Source organism: Dermacentor albipictus, unplaced genomic scaffold, assembly GCF_038994185.2.
Source record: "Dermacentor albipictus isolate Rhodes 1998 colony unplaced genomic scaffold, USDA_Dalb.pri_finalv2 scaffold_15, whole genome shotgun sequence".
Taxonomy (NCBI): domain Eukaryota; kingdom Metazoa; phylum Arthropoda; class Arachnida; order Ixodida; family Ixodidae; genus Dermacentor; species Dermacentor albipictus.
Window position 1 is genome coordinate 3,159,007 of NW_027225569.1, and position 15,786 is coordinate 3,174,792.

Consider the following 15,786-nt stretch of genomic DNA (forward strand, 5'->3'; position numbering starts at 1 on the left):
GTTTAATAACAGCTCACTTATATGCTTATCTGCCATGGGAGACGGGTTCACTTCGGCGATAGACGGGGCTGTTCACAGCAGGGTAGGGGTTCTAACGCCTTCCACTTAAGTGTGATCCACAGGTACGTGATAACCTTTGGTGTATTATTTACTTAATCGTGAAAACCAATTACGGCGAACACATACGTTTGCATTACGGTCTCTGGCAGCGTATGAGATATTTGCGTAGTACGGTATTCGCAAGTGGTCAACTGATCTATTTATGGGCGGTTGCCAAGTGCTTGAAGCTTCTACATTAGCACTCGCTAATTTATTTCGTGTCACCTTAGGCAGAAGTAAACAAAGTACTGCAATCTTGTAATGTTTGCTATCAGGTTGTGCTAGCATACGTGCTTCGAAGTCGAAGGCTGCGCTCCAGCCGAAGACTTGGGGCGCAATCTAGATTGCCTTCTTTCTAGGCGCCACCGGCGCAAAAAGGCCTTCGACTCGGTCATCGGTGTCGACGGCATGTCGATAGTTTGTCCTTCAAGTCTGATCAAACCTTACACAGACATTTACACGTAAATATTTCTGGAAAGCCAGATAAAGAATGGACATAAAAACCTTATTTAAAGACCGGCTCGGTGTCAGCGCGATCGTGGTTGTCTGTGTGCGTTGCGGGTACCTTTGTTCATGTTTCAGCTTAAGTGTGTTCGAATCCGCTCTTGTCGAATACATTTTTTTTAACAGTTTATTATTGCGTGTTTGAGGTTCGTGATTTCATGCGCTTCCCTACCGATAAATCCGCTTCCGTGTCGGCGTGTCTCGGGGACTTCCGAGGCACCCCCATCTTTTATAGCTTCCCCCTCTGCTTCCTGTGAGGTTCCCTTGGATCCGCCCTTAATTTGAAGCGATGTACTCACTCTATCCTAACGTTTCCTTTTATTAGTTTATCTTGCCATACAGTACTTTAGTTTATCTTGTACAGCGATTTAGCACTAGCACTAACATTATGTGCAACTCATGAATCATTAAGAAAGTAAGGTTTTTGATGTTGTGCATAAAACACACAAGTGCAATTGCATTATTTCATTAAAGGCGGCTGTGTACCATATGTGTTCCCAATTTGCGTTACTATAATTGTGCTAATTTTTTTCTCCATGCATTCACCAAACATTAACTGCAGTCAAAGCTACAGACAGCATTCGTTATGTGTGGTTGAGGCTAGTATGCCTGACTTAAAACATGTTAGAAGCAGCTATAGTCACAGAGTATAATACGAAACATTGTGTGTCATCACAAGCTTTTGAGTTCATCATTAAAAGTTCCACAGTCGTCCATTACCATTGTGCACAATAACAGCTCCTACAAGTGACCAACAAATACTGTGCATAGAAAAACTTGATTCATGGAGTTGTGTCCCTAAGCGAAAAGTACACAGCTGTCGGAGAAGATGTGATGAACTCTCGTTCATTTTGGCCACCTGGGACTCCACAACATGCAGCCAAAGCACATTATACACAAACATTACTTTGCATTTTGCCCACATTCATAGTACTGCGACCACAATTGGTAGGATCGAGTTAAACCCTCAGCCTCACCAGCGAACACCACATCTGGTGAATAGAGAATAGAAGTGCTTTCAGGGTTGTCCACACTGGAAGGCAAGGTATACAGTTCTATGGATAATCTTAGGCCTTTTTGTTAAATGTTGTACCATCTGACACATATACAAAGCCAAAAATCTAAAACCTTAAAACACTTGTCTCGTGTCTACCCTTACTTTCGTGCTGTTTTTTTATCTCACTGAAATCATGTCATATAGGCACCTAGGCACTCTAATAGTCCTTTTATGTGAATTTAAGTTTATTGGAAAGGTTTGTTGTTTCTGTTTTTTGTGTTCGTCTTTAGCACCGCAAATGGATTAAAATCTGCATAATTACAGCTGGAAAGTTGGCATGGCAACATGACGAAATAGCACTAGCTTTTCTAATTCCTAATTGATAGTCACGTGCACTATCTGTTTCTCCTTTTGTGCTCGTCTTCAGTGCCACTTCATTGCATTCCCACACCAATTCCTCAGCTGTCCTTACTTATGCGTATACATTCTAAGCTGTTTGCAGCATACAAGTTATCATGTACGAGAGCACTGCTACCATGCACTTGCTTGAAGAAGTGCAGTAGGTGCTTGCAACATACACTTTGCGGTAGCAAGCAAAAACATTTAAATGTATAGTTTTGAACTGATTGCAGTATTCTGGAACCAGCGAGTAGCAATGCACAAGCCTGGTTAGTTGACAATACTTCATGGCAATGCACGCTCCTAGTGGCACTTATTAATGCAGACATGTAATTAGAAGATACAGGGACAGATGAAATGAGTTCCAAACTCACCCCCCCCCTCATCTGTTCATTTTTGTATACCATTTCCTTTCCTGTCAAAACAATGAAGATGTCACTTTTATTCATACACATGTGCAGTCTCTCTCTTTGGCACATGCAATACTTTTTTCTTCAGTAGAGCGGCCAATAGCATGTTTTTACATTTATCATTTCAACGCATTCTAGTTGCGTCACTGAGCTTTGATATGTAGGTACACATCCCACAACATATGGTCAGCTTTCTTTGGGTGGGTTGTAAGTTTGTTTGCATGTGCAATGTTCTTCCCTGAGCCTTTCAATGACGTGCATTTAAGTTTAGCCTGCCTATGTATAGCCTCATAAAAGTGTAATGCCGGAGTGAATGTTCTTGCTTTTAAGAAGCTTGTTTACGTGCTCCAGTTTGCAGGTGTTCTCTAGAAACTGCGTGCTGATGGCACTGTCGCAAAGAGATTGCACTTTTGGAACATCTTAGAGAACTACACCAACATGCTGTTTTCAATTATTACATATGGGTGGCATGTGACGTTTATATTGTTTAAAAAATGAGCATTTCCAGCTGTCCTTAGGCCCTTCTTTCCATGTTTGAGTTATTGATGCAATGAGGCTTTCCCCAGGTAACACACTGATGATGAGAAACTTCCATTTAAGAAATGCATGTTCCAGAAGGTGATTTTCCAGGAAAGTTCGAACTGGCAGGGAGCATATGTATGGGGGAGAAATGAACATCGAGACACTTACCACAGCCCCATAGGCACGTGCCATATTACAGGATGAAGTGGTTGCCCAGTGCAAGTTCCAAGTGAAAATCCTGTCACGCAATGAAATATGAGCTTACAAATTTTACGCTGCTGTAAACAAGTAATTCTTCATGAAAAATAGGGGCAGTGGTGCTTGAAACAGCTCCAGCCATTTGAAGAGCTGGAGGCACAATTTCTTCTATGGACTCGGCTATATAGGAGAAACACGAAGTTGCATTGATGTAATATTGCAGGAGCATAAAAGCCAACAAACAACATTGTGGTCGGTTATCAACAGTGCAGCCACATACTTGTTTAAATAATCATCTATCACAGCACTACGCAGCTTGACCATGCAGAATATTACACAAACGTACAACACCAGAATCGATGGAACACACAGCAGTTATCCTTCCGTTTCCCTGAATTATATAGATGTTTTTAGTGCATAGATAGTTGCACTTTTTATTTTCAAGTTAGTTGTATGTTATGTTTTTATTTTTGTTGTATATCTCATTGCACAAAGCATCTATAAAACTTCAGTTGCAAATCAGCACTTCCCCTGGCTTCTTTATCAGTCTTCTTTGTTTGGATGCTGTTTCCTGAATATTAAACAAATACTTGCATGTCTCTAATCTGTCCCTCTATATAGGGCAAATAAAATGGTGCTAAGCTTCAAGAAGTCACATGCACACAAAATTTGTATGTTCTTTATTGTTTCTACATGCACCTACAAGGAAGCCTGTCTTAATGCACTGCTGCTAATATAGTACACCATAGATTAGATAACACGACCTGAGAAGCAGAGTATGTTTAGCATGGCACAGTGCAAGCCTGTGTGGCTAGTGCGTTCACTCAACCCAAATTGCCATTTTTTGCCCCATGGCATTCCGCAAACAAAAATTCTCATGGTTCTTGTCTGTTTTCATAACCGCGCGGTCACCTCAAGTTAGGCACAACTGTAACAGCAATGTTACATTTTGCGTTAAAGATGTGCTAGACAGGGTTACCAATTTATGCTGTATTAGTAAATTATGCACTGCAATAGCAAAACGGCCACTGTTAGGAGGCAGCTTAGAAGTCAGACACAAGTGAAAGATGAGTGGTGGTGCTGCAGTGAAGTTCTGGCACCAGCTCAATGCGACATATTGAATTTTGACAAGATCTAAATGGGTATTCTGGTTTGCCTGGTAAAAATGACTTCATTCTAAAGGAGCCAAAGAATAACCTTAGAAACTTTTTTGTACTTCCCCTCTCTTAACAGATCCCGAATATGAGAGAACACTGATAGCTTTCATACATATCGATGTGCCAGTACGACATTAAAAGAAAGAAGAAAAAAAAAAACATTTGGCCCTTATATTCTGAAGTAAAACTCAATCTGTTCCAGCCAAATGTATGAAAAAAGTATGAAAGAATAGTTTACGAGTGTAAGATTATTTATTTTTGCTTTTTTAGTGTACCTTTGATGTGGTGGGAGGCAGTGGTTAAACTTATAAGCTTTATTCGTAATTGGCGTCATGTCGAAAACAACACGTGCATGAAAAATATGAGAACATATCACAAGTAATTATGGATACAGTAATTCCACGGCATTCCACGCAGTAATTCCACGGTTTCCACGGCACAGCTGAAGATAATGTAAAATTTAGTGTGTCTTGCTTCCATTATGCTAGCAGCACACCAAAAGGCTGCTCCAGTGATGATGTGCATGCTGCAAGCATAGATGCAGATGTATATACTGTGTTGGTGCTATCTTTTTGCATGTGTGGAAGCAGCTAGAACTGCTGCAGTTAAGGTGTGGGGATTAGATAGGCGAGGTGCTGAAGATCACCAACCTGCTCTACTGCTTGGGCTAAGCCTGATGGGGACTGCACGTGTTGCAAACTAGGCAGGCTTTAGTAAACTCAGTTGCTGTGCCTTGTTGCAGTTCATTTTTGTAGTGCTAGGCATGTTGTTATTAATGCTTGGAAAGAGTGCTGCATTCACTCAAATGAATTCAGCTGTCAGCAAGAAATTTGTTGCCTGGAAGCTGATGAGCATCAGTAGTGCAACTGATGTGGTGTCACAGTGAATGTAAAAGTGAGGTAGACAGCAATATATACGTAACAAGGTTACATTAAGGTAACATTATGTAGAGAAGGGGCATAATGTGAGTCTGTTTTCTGCACACAACGTGCTTGATGGCTTCTGTAGCCATTTGGTAACCAATTCCAGGGTGTCTGCATGTCAAAATATGCCACAGAGTTCACATGCCACAAAATTCGTTCGCAGGCCCCTTTGACATATGGCATGGTTCACATCCTCCAGATTGGTAAGCGCATCAATGATAGAATGCGTGAACATTACTATTTGCTGCCCATGGGCACACAGGTGTCCACTTACCTGCATTCTTTGTTGTGAATGCGGCTCTACCTCCAGTTTTAATTGTGTGTATCAGATAGGAAAAGCATGCACAACTCTTGAAATTGCGCTTTGGAAACATACTTAAGAAACACCGCTCTAGATGTGCAAGCATTCAATCAGTTATGCTGACCGAGAAAGAATGCAGACATTTAGAATAATGTTTGAGTCTTGTGTAGGTTAGTGCAGACACACCCTATTTACAACTTAACAATTATTGTTGGTTGTCTGAGCTACCGACAATGAAACCTTAGGTTCGGTGTGTCAAAGACACTAGAGTGAATTTCACAAACTTTCCCACACTTAAATAGGCATTTTGAGCTACCAAACTCGGCATATCAAAAATTATATGCTGGGCATTGTGAAGATAAACTAAAATTTGTAAGTCCAGCTTCTGTTCTGTCAATTACTTTGCTTGCGTCTTCCTGAATTTTATGGTGGTTTGTTTTCTAAAAGAAGGAGGCTGTATTTAAAACATGCTGGTTGCAGAAGTTCATCCCAGAGTTTTGAGTATAAGATTGCAAGAACAGGGCGCCCAGCACTACAGAGCTTAACCTCACTGCAACAGCATTTAGAAGACAGTCAACACTTGCGCAGATGAAGTCTCAAATGGCATTACATTGTCATTTTGCTCTGTTACTGTCATGATCACACAAATCTGGAAACCTTTGGTTTCGTGTTCACTTCACGTTGCCTAGTTATGTTTTTTTTTTAATTTCCTTTCATTCCATAGCAGTATTTTCTGTGATTACTAAAGAGATGGTTTGTTGATTCTCTCGCTCTTTCCTTCTGCTTATTCTAGAAAAGAAGGACTGCCCTGTATATATACATATATATTTCTAGAAGCACTTCCGAAGATTCCAAATGATATTCTATTTTCACACACACATACTACTACATACTAATTACCAAATAATAAACTAATAAACTACATACTAATTTTCTAGAGGGTTAGGGAGAGCAGAGTAGGAGCTGCCACGTCCCCACCAGTCATATAGTTTGGGTGGCCCTGAAAAGGGCCGTTTAGTGTTCCATGCTGCAGCTTGTCACAGGTGAAGTGCACTTCAACACGTAGAAACTGGAGGTATCTAAGCACAAGTACAGTTTCAGCAAGTTAGGTGCAGGCTCAGCTGGATTCTGTGTTGGAGAACTGGATGGCTCAGATGCTCTGCTGGGTCAATCAAAACCCAAGTCGTGGAGGTTTTGATGTGCCCAAGTGAGAGCGGTGTCTTCTCAAGAGACATGGCAGTATGAGCCTGATGTGGTGAAAACACATCAGAAGCAAAAATGAAAGCTGGGGCTGAACCTTGGTGGCTTGATTGCAATTCGTTCGCGTTGTACAGTTATCAGCATGCCTAAATGCTTGAACGGCATGCTTAAACCTGCTTGGGCGACATTTACCGATAACACCTGGCTCTAGATACCTTACATCTGAGAACACGCTGCTGCACTGATATGATGGACTTTCTGATCGTCTGCTGCTTCCCGGCTTCTGAGGCAAAAGTGGTGCTATGCAAGTGCAGTCCTCAAAGGGGGAGCTTGCAGCTCTGTCATTGGACTGGGTCTTGCACTGCTGCACTGATCACTGCTGCCTCTATCTTTTTCACTTTACTGGCCACTGTGGCTTTGGTAACTGTGGCGTGTGAAGGTACATGGAACGAAAGTCAAGACAACACATCCTGGCGTGTGCTGATGAAAGTAGCCATGTGTTATCTTTACTTTTGCTCAGTGGCAATGCAGTGCCTTCAGGAAATTGCAGCTGCGGAAGACACGAAGGCCTATGAGGAGAAAGATTAGGGAAGTACCATCAGTGCAGCAGTCCATACACAGTTGTAAGCTACCCCGAATCCAGTGTTACCACCAAATGCCACCTGTGCAGGTCAGAGGATGCCATTCAAGCACTCTGGACAATAGTGCTAATGACTGTATTCGTGACAAGATCCTTGAAGCAGATAGCTTGAACATGGCTTGAATAGGTGATACGCGACAATGACAATAGAACAAACAAGGACACGTTCCAGCACATAAGAAAAATGAGAAGAGGTGCAGAGACAAAAGGATACCTTTTTTTTTTTTGAAAATGCCTGTCTTTGAATTCCAACTAGCCCAACTGTCGGCTTCGTATAGAACATACATTGTGGCCATTGGAGGCATAGCAATATGGCAGTCAGGTGACTGACTGGCAGTTTGAGTTAATATAAGTTCATCAACCACTGACAGCTTCAGTGAAAGTGCAAAAGAGAAACAACAACATGTCCTTGCTTGTAGTTAAGCCTCAGGCACTGAGCAGTATTCCGGAGGTCATCAAGAGGCCAGACCTTACTTCTATTACTTAAGGTGTTGCAGCGCCAAATATTCAACTGAGACGACTTGAGTCCAAGTTTGAAAAAGTCTCTGGCATATAGTAAAAGCCCACCCTAGGAAGTGGTCTCCCATTATTTCCAGAACAACCACAGGAGCACTGTCAATCAGGAAGCAGTCTCCGGGCTTCACATGTTGCAGTTTCTGCTCGACTTGGTTCTTGGACGAGTGCCTCAGCTCGGAGATTCTCCTACTTAGCTGTGAAAGTGGCTTGTTGGAGGATGGCAGCAACTTCTTCGTTCGTCCAAGGTAGCTTTCAAAAGGGAATGCACTAAACTGATCCAATGGGCCATGGTCCCGGCACTGGTCACCAAGATGAATTAGTGAGTGCACATTGTACACAAGCTGTTTTTTTCCGTATAGCTCACTAAACTCTTGAGCAAAGTACCTCAGTAGATCTTTGGCGAAATCATTGTGTTCTCAGTAGTACTGAGGTGATGCTAAAATTCTGATAGCTACATGAAACATTAGAAAATGTTTGTAGTCTGTTGGAGGCAGAAGAGGTTTTAGGACAACAGGCCCCACATAAAGGAGGAATGTCCGAAACTCTGTTGCCTTCCAACGATCAAGTTCTTCTGTACCCCTTGGCTTTCGCTGGAAATATGTTGGAAATGCTTTGAATGCCTCTCGCAGGCTTTCATTTAGTTGGCAACGATACAGTCTGCTCAATCTATTACTGTGGCCTTCGCATACCCAATTCTTTGAGAGTCGTCGCATGACTGCCAGGCAAACGAGGTGCATGTATTCAGATGGAAAAAATGCAATCATGTCGACATCAAGCGATGGGAATGGTGAAAAACCAGAATGGTGGCGCTTGTTCGCTTGAGATCGAAATGATGCATTGGTTCGTGTTGGTGCGTGCAGTTTGGGAAATGTGACCCTGTTTTCAATGTGCCGCCCTTTTTGGATGCATCGCTCACACGCATAATAGCCAGTGTGGCCAACAATACATTTCACGTAGCTCCTTGCTGGAGCATCGCACACCATGGCTTTAATGCTCACCTGTACTCGAACATCTCCTATGCTTAACCGTTCAGACGCAAGCTCCAAGAACTCTCGCACAAATGGCTCTAGATAATCCTGCAGAGATCGTGGCTTCCCAACACCACAATACACACTTGCAACAAATGGTGGAGACCTTTGGTGCAGCCAGGTGGGTTAACGGGTCCTGATGTGAACTCGGACGTTTAACATGCTCCTGCAGGGAGCGGGCTTCCGTATCTGGAGCCAGTGTGAATAATGTAAACTAAACCCTTTTCCCTTCCTGCTGCCGGACGTACTCGTCGATGGGCTTGGTGGATATCTGGGCCAAACATCTGCCTCGAGCAGCAACAAGCTACTCTCGCTGCCGAAAGCCGCATCGCTCCATTTTCAACGACGCTGAATATATTCCCGCGGAAAATGGACACGGTCACAGCGAAAAGGAAAACGACGGCGGGACGATGTAGTCATGTCTAGAGGCCACCACAATAAGGACGACACGGTTAAGTTGTTGTAGCAGTTCACAGTGCATATTTCCGAGAACGCAAGTACGACCAGGTAAGACATACGCCGCAACCATTGCGCGGTGCGTGCAATTGTCTAACATAATTAGGTGACACAGAGTGACTGAGCATTTGCGATGGGGAATGAGAAGCACGCATATACTTGCCAATGTGCGTCCATGGGCCTTCAAACCACAAGTGCTTCCTGATGCCACTCGCGAGGCTTTTCTTTCGCGTGTTGAGAGAGAAGCTACAATAACATTCAAGGAAAAGCACGTAGCCAACAGGTACTCGTCTCATCTTGCATTAGAACAAACGTAGACCTAGCGGTAAATCAAATACATGGACCTTGCTGAAATTCTTAAAAGTTATGTAAACACAGAAAACGGTAATTTCTCATGACTTCAGCACAATGCATCTCTGTAATGCGATCAAGCAGATAACGTGTGGAGGCCCCAGTTGAAAATGACAACAGAGGTTGGCTTCAGTACTACAGAAATTTCTGTTGCACAATAAGATTTTTGAGTAGTGACTACGGATTCCTGATGGAGCGACAGGCTCTTCTGATGTAAAACAGGCATTTCTTGTTGCGACTACAGAAGTACACTCTGTCGTATGTCTGTTGTTACAACAGAAAGCTGAAGCTCTACAACAGATTTTTGTAGTGCTGCAGAAAAATATGTCATCACAACAGGCACCCTGTTGTCCCAACAGAAATGTTCCTGAAGTAACCCGACAAACTTCTGTAGTGCTACAGAGAGCTGTTGAAATACCACAGAAACCTATTGTGGCAACATGCCCCCAATTGTCACAACAGAAGTGTCCCTGAAGTATTGCGACCAACTTATGTTGTACGACGGAAACCTATCGTCGCAACATGTACCCAATGAAGACAAAAGAAGTGCTCTGAAATTATGCGATGCGACAAGCTTCTGTAGTGCCCAGTTGAAAAAGACAACAGGAATTCCTGTAGCAACTACGGGAATTCTGCTGTACGACAGAAGTTCCTGACGTTTCAATAATTGACAGACATTTCTGACATTACGACAGAAATTCTGATGCCGCAACCACGGAGTAAGACATTTAGGAGGTGAAACTCCCGTCAGCGCAAGCGAGCGCGGGCGACCAGATAAGGTCACAATTGTTGTATGCGCCACCGGGGCCGTATACAGTGGCGGCGCCATGCGGCGCGTCATAGAAGCCGCAGCGAAAAAAAAAATGCAGCGCCGTCCGGGCAGGCGGCTTCGGCGCCCTCTAAACGGCGGTAATTTCTTTCCAGGCCGCCAGGCGCCGCTAGCACGATAACGGCTCCGCGGGCTTGTGACCTTTTCTGGTCCCCGCAAACAGCGGAGTTTGCACTCCTAATCTTTCTTGCTCCGTGGCGGCAACAGAAGCGTTCTGTCGCGAAGACCAAGAGTTCTGGAGTCGCAACAGAAACGTTCTGTCGCGACAACAAGAATTCTGAAGCCGGAACAGCTTTCTATTGTGACAGCGACTCTGACGTTACGACAGCAATTCTGACGTCGCAACAGAAACATTCGGTCGCAACTGCCAAGAGTTCCGAACTCGCAATAGAAGCGCTTTTCGTCGCGACCCTTTAAAATTGTATGTCAGTTTGGCATCGGTGGTGTACAGTGTACTTTTCTCTTGCCCGGTATTCAATCGCGCTTCTCTGAAGCCGGCAATGCTGATAGCACCGACACCGGTGTTATATAGTCGACGTGGCCAGTTGTTATAATTGTGCCCTGACGACGCCGCACCGCCAACGCCCTACCGGCCTCCTCAAAATCATACCATCTGCGGAATGGCTGCGTATCCGTTTTAACGCGATAGCGTTAAGGAGCTCGTGTCGCAGAAAAGCCGGTGTCGTCGGCGTCCGCGGCGTGGACCGTGAGCGATAAATCACGGCAGGCACTTCATAAATAAAAAGCAAATTCCAAGATGGGCTGGGTGGGAATCGAACCAGGGTCTCCGGAGTGTGAGACGGAGACGCTACCACTCAGCCACGAGTTTTTTTTCTTTATTACTTTGATTTCAACACCAATCAAACGCGTACAAAGTAGGTCACTTGGTGCAGAAAAATAATATTACATCACTTCGAGAGACTACATATTTAAAAGGCACTCAAAGAGGATATCACAGACACCAGAGTGTCAAGCTCCTGAAACCACTCTGGGGGTTCAATCATGTGCTTGAGGGCATCACGCGCGTATGTAAGACTTTCATTTAGGTGTTCCCTCGCAGACCTTTCATCTACGCGGGCATTCCTGACATCCAGGCGTGTTTTCCACACGCTGCTCATACAAAAAAGCATCATCAAGTCAGCCGGCACTCCCCCGGTGTCTGCACACGGTAAGAACCGAATACCGAAAGGACTTAACGGCAGGTCTTTCTTCAGAGTCCGTTTGAGAACATCCCACAAGAAAACTGAGTCATGGCAATCCAGGAAGATGTGGTCAATAGTTTCAGGTTTCTTACATATGATGCAGTTAACAGACCATGGAACAAAGAAGCCCTTGCTTTGCAGCCATGGCTTCACAAGGAGAGTGCCCGAATGCAATTGAAAAAAGAAGGTTTTCGCTGAAGATCTAACCGGCATTTTCCTAACGCGTTTCAGCACATTGCGTTCAGGTCCTAATTTATACATCATACGGTAAACAGGATGCGGCAAGAAAACATCAACCAGATCACTATAAAGTTTCTTACGCGTCACTGAAGTCAAAAATTCATTCGAAAAACGCGCTTTCAATAAAGAAAAGGACATAACAACTTCCCTCAGAAAGCCTATTGGTGTTCGAGTGCGTTCATTTGTTGATAAGACAACCCACTCAGGCAAAGAAGAACTCAGTCTCACTTGAATAACAGTACGCAGAAATATATCACTTTGGTCCCTTAAGAAAAAGAACCTACTAACAATCTGTTTCAAAAACAGATTGTTAGTAGGTTCTTTTTCTTCTCAGCCACGAGTTCGATGCTTGAAAGCGGTAAAAACGCGCGTCTAGTGAACGCGGTGTTGCCTTAAAAACGTGCCGTAGAAAGTTATACTGCGGTGTATATCGGTAATTATGAGCCTGTAACTTACAGAAGTCGCATTTACACGATAGCGAAGTACGTTTCCGCTACATTTGTTCTGCGCTTACCGCACACGCAGAGCCATCTTGCGGCAAACACAGAAGACCTCCTCCTCTCAATGTACGGCGCTGCCCCGACAGGTGGCGCGCCATACGCGCATTGGGTAGGGTGCCTCGATGCGCGCGCGCCCTCTCTAGGGTGAGGTCACCCTTTGGGAGGGAGAGTGCCGCCTCCTCGGCCGGGACAGTCCACCTGCGGCCATTTTCATGCCCTTTCTCGCGGCGGCGCGGCGGCCGTCACACGTGCGTTCGCTCTGTCGCCTTTTCTCTTGGTGCTGACCGGTGGCGCACATCGAAAAATGCCGTCGACGCACATCGACCGCGAATATCTCGTAGACCTTCTCTCCCAGGCAAAGAAAGAAAGGACAGAAGTGGAAGCTGATGAGATAAACGACTCAGAAATTCTGTTCATTGAAGAACTGTCCACAACAGAGTGCAGCATTCTACACTACATAGGAGGCTTCATTTTGAAAGGAATCTTGCCGTCTGTCAGCTGCCAGCAATGCCCTACTGGGATGTGCTAGTGGCGAACATGCCTCTCTGACTGCTCTGAAGGAATATGTGTCAGAAGGTGACAACCTAATTTATCCCAGTGATGATGTGATGCACATGCTCAAAATCTACGAGGAGCAGTTGTGTTGTTGTGTTGTTGTGTTTTATGGCACATAGGCAACTAAGGCCATCATGCGCCAAGCTCGAGGTATAGAATTTTCCGTGTAATTTTATACAAATATAACTAATCGTCGGTGCTGTTGTGCGCTTCAATAGTTAGAGTTACCTCATGATGGAGTAAGAAAAAGTAGGAACAATCAGTACTGATAAAAGCTTATAAAGGAGGTCGGGTAACCTCAGCGGTCATCCTTGCGAGAGCAAGGATCTCGAGGCTCCTAACTAATCAAATAAAGTCCTCAGCCTCTTTCTCAGGAATGAGAAATGGCTGTGGTGTATGAGGTGAAGTACTGTGTCATGATTTACATACTTTTAAGAAAACCAGCTTCTGTTAAAAATCTAAAAACGCTAGACATATCCACAATTGCATTATCACTCAAGAGCAGTGCTGGGTGAAAAGGGATGCATTGGTTATAAAATGGGGAAAAGCACTTTTTCCGTAGCTTTTCCAGATTACAACATGAAATTAAAATGTGATTGATTGTAAGTTCATCTCCGCAAGTGCAGATTGGTTTGTCTTCTTTCTTCAGCAGAAAGTTGTGTGTAATGTGTGTGTGACCTATACGGAGACGGCAGATAATGACTTCCTTGAAACGCTTCTGGTGCACGCATGACTTCCATTCACCTAGAACTGGTTTTATTAATTGTAGCTTGTTATTTAGTTCGCAGTTCCAAGTGGACTGCCATTTTTTCCTTGCATTACTATGCAGTAAGTTCATGCAATCTCTATAGGGCATATTTACATTCTTAATTTGCTTGCCGTATGCTTGAGCAGCGCACAAATCCGCTCTTTCATTGCCTTTTATGCCGACATGACTTGGTACCCAGCAGAGCCTGATGTTTTGGCCTTGAGCTGTGGCTGCTGTGTATTAGGTCTCCAAGCAGAGGAGCCATTGCATTTCTAGAATGAAAGGCCGTGAGTACACTCAGTGAGTCTGTGTAAATAACACTGTTGGCGAGTCTCTCATTTACTATTTTTTCTATAGCTACACAGATGGCATAACTTTCCGCAGTGAAGATGGAAGCACACTGTGGAAGTCTTACTATTTTATTCCAATTCCCATGTACTGCTGCGCTTCCTACATAAGCATCTGTTTTTGAACCGTCTGTGTAAAAAGCTGCAAAGTTACTGTACTTTTCTTCAAGTGTGAGGAATTCTTGTATTATATGTTGTTGCGGAATTTGTTTTTTACGGAAGTGTGTTAGAGTGAAATCACAGATTTCAGGAAAATTGTACCATGGCGGCAGTGGACCTCGCCTTTGGGCAATGTTTGGCAATATGTCCAGCATGTCGAGGTTTTGGCATATCTCTTCGAAACGTAGGAGGAGTGGCCTAATAGCTTGCGGTTTGTTGTTAAACAGTGTTCTTGATGGGCACTTTGTGGCTATGGGGTAACATAGGTGTTTAGGAAGCGAACGGATTTTTAGAATGTACGAGCATGTGAGCATGGCTCTTCTATCTGTAAGTGATGGCTCATTGGTTTCTACATGGAGACTGCTTATGGGTGATGTTCTGTATGCACCAGTGGAGAGACGCAAACCTGTATTATGTACTGGATCTAGCCGTTTCAGGTACGATGGTCTTGCTGACCCATACACTATACATCCATAATCCAGGGTAGAGCGTACTACAGAGCGGTAAATTTGTAAAAGACAAGTCCTATCGGCTCCCCAGTGTTTTCTTGACAGCACTTTGAGTATGTTCAGCGACTGTGAAGCTTTCTTTTTCAAAGCATTTATGTGAGGCAGGAAGGTGAGCTTCCTGTCAAATGTTACACCTAGAAATTTATGTTCATTTTTTACGGGTAGATTTATTTCGTTCAGGTGTAGGGTGGGATCTATTTGTATGCCTCGTCTGAGTGAGAAAAGAATGGCCACCGATTTCTGTGGGGAAAAACGGAAACCATTTCTGTCTGCCCATGTTGCTAGTTTGTTTATTGTTAACTGTATTTGTCGTTCGCATGTTGATATGTTCGAGGATGTGCAAGCTATCTGGAGATCATCTACATAGAGAGAATACATAACGGATCTTGGAATTATTTTCCTGATAGAATTCATTTTTACAATGAAGAGTGTTGTGCTCAAAATACATCCCTGAGGTACGCCATTTGCCTGAATAAAATTCCTTGAAAGGGTTGAGCCAAGGCGGACACGAAATGTACGGTTAGACAAGAAGTCCTTCAGGCAGTTCAACATCCTGCCGCGGATGCCTAGTTCAGCCAGGTCCTGAATGATCCCAAACCTCCACGTTGTATCATATGCCCTCTCTAAATCGAAGAAGACAGATAGACAGTGTTGCTTGTGTATAAAAGCTTCGCGAACAGTGTTTTCAAGACGGACAAGGTGGTCGGTGGTGGAGCAAGCCTTCCTAAAACCGCATTGATTGACATCTAGGAGCTCCCGGTCTTCTAAGACAAATGTTAATCTGATATTCAATAGACTTTCAAAAGACTTTGCTAGACAGCTAGTCAGAGCTATGGGCCTATAGCTGCTAGGAAGTGTGAATGGTTTTCCGGGTTTTAATAAAGGAACAATAATGGCCATCTTCCAGGCTTCGGGAAGTTTCCCCGATACCCAAACTTTGTTAAAAAAATTTAAAAGTGCTTCCACAGCCGGTTCAGAGAGATGAGCTAACATATG

General features: G+C 43.9%; 1 pseudogene; it reads right to left on the reverse strand.

Annotated features, from left to right (window-relative positions):
* Positions 1–7,723: 7,723 nt before the first annotated feature.
* Positions 7,724–8,603, reverse strand: LOC135913428 (uncharacterized; annotated as a pseudogene).
* Between the last annotated feature and the right edge of the window lie 7,183 nt (positions 8,604–15,786).